This window comes from Phoca vitulina, unplaced genomic scaffold (assembly GCF_004348235.1).
Source record: "Phoca vitulina isolate PV1807 unplaced genomic scaffold, GSC_HSeal_1.0 scaffold79, whole genome shotgun sequence".
Lineage (NCBI taxonomy): Eukaryota > Metazoa > Chordata > Mammalia > Carnivora > Phocidae > Phoca > Phoca vitulina.
Window position 1 is genome coordinate 4,223,505 of NW_022589782.1, and position 6,000 is coordinate 4,229,504.

Genomic DNA, 6,000 nt, shown 5'->3' on the forward strand with positions numbered 1-6,000 from the left:
TGGGCTTTGTTTTTCTTTCTCAAAATTGCTTGGGCAATCTAGGGTCCAATTGGGATTCCATATGAATTTTAGGATGGGTTTTTCTGTTTCTTTAAAAAATGTTACTGGGATTTTGATAGAGATTGCATTGAATCTGTAAATTTCTTTGGGTAATATTGTCATCTTCACAACATTAGTGCTTCCAGTCCATTAACATGGGATGTGTTTTCATTTGGTTACGTCTTTCAGGAATGTTTCGTAGTTTTCATCAGACAAGGCTATGTCGGCATGTGCTTCTTAGGTTCCTCTACGTTGTTTATGTGTGTCAGTAGTTTATTCCTTTTGTTGCTGATGGAATTCCATTGCATGGATATAGCATGCCTTGTTTATTCACTCGCCCATGGATGGGCATTGAGTTGTTTCCAGTTTGGGGCTATTTTGAATAAAGCTGTTAAGATCACTAATGTACATGATTTTGGGTGGATATGTGTTTTCATTTCTCTGGGTGTGGAATTGCTGAGTAGTGTATTAAGTGTCCAACTGTTTTCCAAAGTGGTTGTACCATCTTACTTTTCCACTGGCAAGGAATGAGAGTCCCAGGTGCTCCTTATTCTCATCAGCAGTCTTTAATTCCAGCCATTGTAATGGATATATGATGGTGTATTGGTGTGGTTTGAATTTGCATTTCCCTCATGGCTAATTGTGTGGTGCATCTTTTCTTGTGCTTACTGGCCATTTTACACCTTCTTTTGTGAAGTTTTTGGGCTTTTACGTGGGGGGGGTATTTTTTTTTTTAAAGATTGTATTTTTTTAAAGATTTATTTATTTATTTGAGAGAGAGAAAGAGGATCTGAAGCAGACTCCACATGGGGCTTGATCTCATGCCCTGAGATCATGACCTGAGCCAAAATCAAGAGTCGGATGCTCAACTGACTGAGCCACCCAGGTGCCCCCTAAAAAGATTTTAAAGTAATCTCTATACTCAACTGAGGCTTGAACCCACAACCACGAGATCAAGAGTTGCATGCTCCACTGACTGAGCCAGCCAGGTGCCCCTTGGCCCATTATTTAAATTGAGTTGTTTGTCTTCTTATAATTGAGTTGTAAGAGTTCTTTTTATATTTTGGATATGAGTCCTTAGTATTGTGTATATTTTCTCTCACTCTCTTGCTTTTTCATTTTCTTTTTTTGGCAACATAATTAACAAGCTTGACCTAATGAACATATATAGAATATTGCGCACAGAGATGCTCTTTTCAAATATATATTTATGAAAACTAATTATATGTTAGATCATAAAGCAAGCACCAAAAACTCTGATAAACAGTATGTATAAGCATCATTAGTGGTATAATAAATGGAACATACTATGTTCAAGAAAAGGATTACCCAATATTCTAAAGATCAATTTTCCCCAAAATTGACCTTTAAATACAGTGTAATCCCAAACTAAATCCCTACAGGATTTTGGAGGAGTTGGTTAAACCGATTACAAAATTTATACAATAATGCAAAGAGCAAAAAAAGAAGGTCAAGACACTTCTGATGAAGAATAAGGTAAGAGGACTTACTCTACTGGATTTCAAGATTTATAAATACACAGTAAGACAGTGTGGCAATAATAGAGGAATGGACCAGTGGAATAGTCAAGAGAGCCCAGAAACAAATCCACGCATAAGTGGAAACCTAACACAGGACAGATGGCATTGCAGGAAAAGGATGCCCTCATCAATATATGCTCTTGAGACAACTGATTATCCATATGGAAAAAAAAGAAAGAAAACAGATCCCTCCCTCACATACACACAAAAATCAACTGCAGATGGATAAAGGGCCTAAATGAGAAAGGCAAAACTTGTAGAACATATAGGAAAAGAAACAATTCTTCAGGCATCCAGACAATAAAAGGAAAGCTCCTGTTGGCCAAACTGTGTAAACATGAAAACCACCTCTGGCCCCCACCACCTGGCCTCTCTTGTTCCTGCTGACATGGTGAGCCTGATAGGTGACATTAGTGGCTTTCGGCATCCCCCCCATTCTGCGTGTTATTGTTCAACTTGACTTTCTTGTCCTGGCTCCCAGGGACCACCATAGCAACAGAGTGTGTGGGGGTGCCTGGATTCTGGGTACCCGGAGGGTAACAGGAGGAGGCGCTGGTGGGGGCGGGGCAGAACCACCTTTTTAATAGTGTCTTATGAAGAGCAGAAGTTTTTTTAATAGTGTCTTATGAAGAGCAGTTTTTAGGGGCATCTGGGTGGCTCAGTTTGTTTAAGCATCTGCCTTCAGCTCAGGTCATGATCTCGGGGTCCTGGGATTGAGCCCCATGTCGCATTGGGCACCCTGCTCAACGGGGAGTCTGTTTGTCCCTCTCCCTAGCCCCCTCCCCCGACTCATGCCCTCTCTCTCTCTCTCTCAGATAAGTAAATAACATCTTAAAAAAAAAAAGAGCAGAAGTTTTTAGTTTTGGGGCTCTTGGGTGGCTCAGTGGTTAAGCGTCAGACTCTTGATCTCAGCTCAGGTTTTGAACTCGGGGTTGTGAGTTTGAACCCCCATTTGGGCTCCACACTGGGCTTGGAGCCTACTTAAAAAAAAAGGAATTTTTAGTTTTGATATATATTGTTCTAAATTTCCATTCAATTTAAACATTTTCTTATTTCCCTTGTGATTTCTTTGTTGACTCATGGGTTATTTAGGATTGTGTTTAAAATTTTTCTATTAGTTGGGGAGTTTTCTAGATATCTTTCTCTAATTGATTTTTTTTTTTTTTTTAAGCAGGCTTTCTGCCTAGCGTGGAGCCAAACACGGGGCTTGAACTCAGGACCCTGAGATCAAGGCCTGAGCTGAGATCGAGAGTCAGATGCTTAACCAACTGAGCCACCTAGGCGCCCCTCTCATTGATTTCTAATTTATTTTTTTTGTGGCTAGAGAACATACTCTGTATGCGTCCAACTTTTAAAAATTCATTAAGACTCGTCACATGGCTGGGGAAATTTTGGTGCAATTTCGATGTACATGTGGAAAGAATGTGTATCCTGCTGCTCTTAGGTGGAGTCTTCTGTGCATGTCAACTAGATGAATGTTAAAATCTACGTCCTTACTGATTTTCCATCCCCTTGTTCTTGAAGTTAGTGAGAGTCAAGTCTTGAAACCTCCAACTAGAACTATAGGTTTATTGACAGCATATAGTTAGGTCTTGCACTTTTATCCAATCTCACAATCTCTGTCACTTAATTGAAGTGCTCAGACCGCTTTAATTTAATATAATGCTTGACGTGATTGGGTCTAAATCTATCTAGATTGTCTTGTGTTTGTTCTCTATTTGACCCTCTGATTCTTTTTTCCTGCCTTCTTTTGGATTTAATTGAACAATTTTGAGATTTCCATTTTCTCCCTACTGTTGGCTTATTAGCTATTCTACCTTATATTACTATTTTAATGATTTCACTAAGGCTCATAACATGCATGATGACCTTATCACTACCCCTCTTCAAACGTTATACCATTTTATGTTTAATCTGAGACCCTTACAAGAATATACTACCATCTCTCCCTCCATCTTTTGTGCTTTTACTTCCACATATAATATGAACTCCACGATTCTGCCCTTTCTAAAATCATGCCCTTTCTAAAATCATGCCTTATGATTTCTAGCTGCCTGAGTCTGAGTTCTGATCTCTATCTCCTGCACTCAATAAGGCTCTTGGATTCTGATTAGATGTCTCCTCCTCATGCCTCTCAGGTCCGGAAATTGCTTCTAGGCAGAGGCTGGGGTGGTTATAGGGCTCAGCTCATTTGTTATCCTACTCTTGGGCACCCAGTCCTGTGCTTCACGCTGCCCAATGTCTGAAAACTGCTGTTTCATATATATATATGTATATATATATGCTTTTTAGGGGCGTTTTTCAGTTGTTTGCTGTGGGAAGATGACTCACCAACTTAGGAAGTGGAAGTCCTAGCACTATTTACTTTACCCTTCTCCTGAGCAGTAATGTTTTTTGAAATCAGGGGTTTTATGTTGTACTTATATTGCTTGTATTCATATTAAAATAAATATCTATTAACATGCAAACATGTATCAGTTAAAATGATTTTGCCTGGCACCAGTGGTATATGTAATCTGCTTTGGAAAATGGGGAGCCAGTCTAATCTCAAAGTATTATACATAGGAGGGAAACAGAGGGCCAGTGACATGCCCAAGGTCACTTAGACTGTTAATGTCCGATTCTGATCTGAAACCCAGAAGGCTTGCTAATTTCCAGAGGTTATCTACTGCAACCCCCACCCCATGCCCCATTGCTCTTGCTTCTTTTTCTATCTCTTTGCACATCCACGTTTTCAAAGGAAGCTTCTAGAGGAAGATTCAGACTCTACAAATGTGTATTTAGTGCCTACACCTTGCCTGTTCATCATTCAGTTATTTGATCAAATGCTATTTTTCTCATGGAAACCTTCCCTGACAGATCAGTTTTCCCTTTGAAACATTCCTTTATAACTCATTTACCATTTGCTATTATGTACGGATTAGTGATTAGTTCTTGTTTGATTAATGCTCTCTCCTCTGCTGTAGCACACTGAATGAGGACAGGTGCTGGGCTGGGTTCTTTTTTTTTTCTTTCTTCTCTGCCCCCCACTCTTCTCTAGTACTCAATGCCCAGGGCATTGAAGCCACTCAATAAATATTTGTTGAATAAATTTGACAAAAATAGCATCCATAGAGAAGTGGTAAACCACTCAAAGTCTCAAAGAGATTCCCAAGTAAGATCTGATCAGGACTTGCTGGTTGAGCTCCAAAAAGCAAAAAAGCTGCAGAGCATGTCCCCGGATCCATCAAAGTGATCCCAGTACGTGAGGTCTGGTCCCATATCCCCCTCCAGGGCAGACGATGCCAGCTATCTTTCAGTCACCACCTTGAAAGAATGCCAGGCCACACTCAAGCCCCTAATTAGCTGATGTCACCAGGGGACGTTAGCCTCAGTATTGCCCTGATATCCAGCCATCAGAGACCACCCACTGGAAATCCAAACCCGTGACTATCATGGGTCTCAAGACCAGGGGGAAGAAAAGGATTGAGAACCAAAGAAGCAATCTTTACAACATACCACCAGATGGAGGGACCATCTCATCAAAGAAAGGCCATGGAGATTGGCATCCTGACAGTGATCCTGGGACTCTTCCTGCTCATTGGCCATTGGTATGCAGAAGAGGAAGTGGATACAGAACTTTGAAAGACAAAAGCCTTCTTGCTGGCACTCAAAGTACCTTGACAGGAAGATGCCCATGTGAGGGGCTTGCCCCCCCCCCAGGACACCAAACTGCCTATTCCAGAGAACGATTGTACATCTGTGTTTCCCAGTGCTCTACCTGCCCATGAGAAACTCTGCAGAGTTATCACCATTGCCCTATTCACCTTGAGAGCCAGCGAGGCCCCTGAGAAGTGCTGAAATGACTTCCTTCATGCTCTGGCTTGAATTTAATACAGGTGACAGATGTTCTGTGTTCAGACTTCAGAAGGTAAGAAGAAAGTACATCATCTCTGATAATAAGCTTAGTGTCAAATTCTTAGTAGGGTGATGTTATGGGCTGAGTTGTGTCCCCCAAATATTCATATGTTGATGTCCTAATTTCTAGGACTTCAGAAGGTGACTGTATTTGGAGATAGGGTCTTTAGAGAGGTAGTTAAGTGAAAATGAGGTCATTAGAGTGGGCTATAATCCACTATGACTGAAGAGATCAGGACACAGACACATACAGAGGGGAGACCGTGTGAAGAGAAGATGCAAAGGGAAGGTGGCCATCTCATGCCAAGGACAGAGGCCTCGGAAGAAACCAAATCTGCCAACACCTTGATCTTGGCCTTCCCAGCTTCCCAAACTGTGAGAAAATACATTTCTGTTGTCTAAGTTGCCCAGTCTGTGTACTTGTGATGGTAGCCCCAGCCCAGCAATGTAGGCAACTAGCAGTACTAATCAAGTAAAGAAACGATGAGAAGTACTCCCATGGGAAAAGCTTTGTTAATAAAGA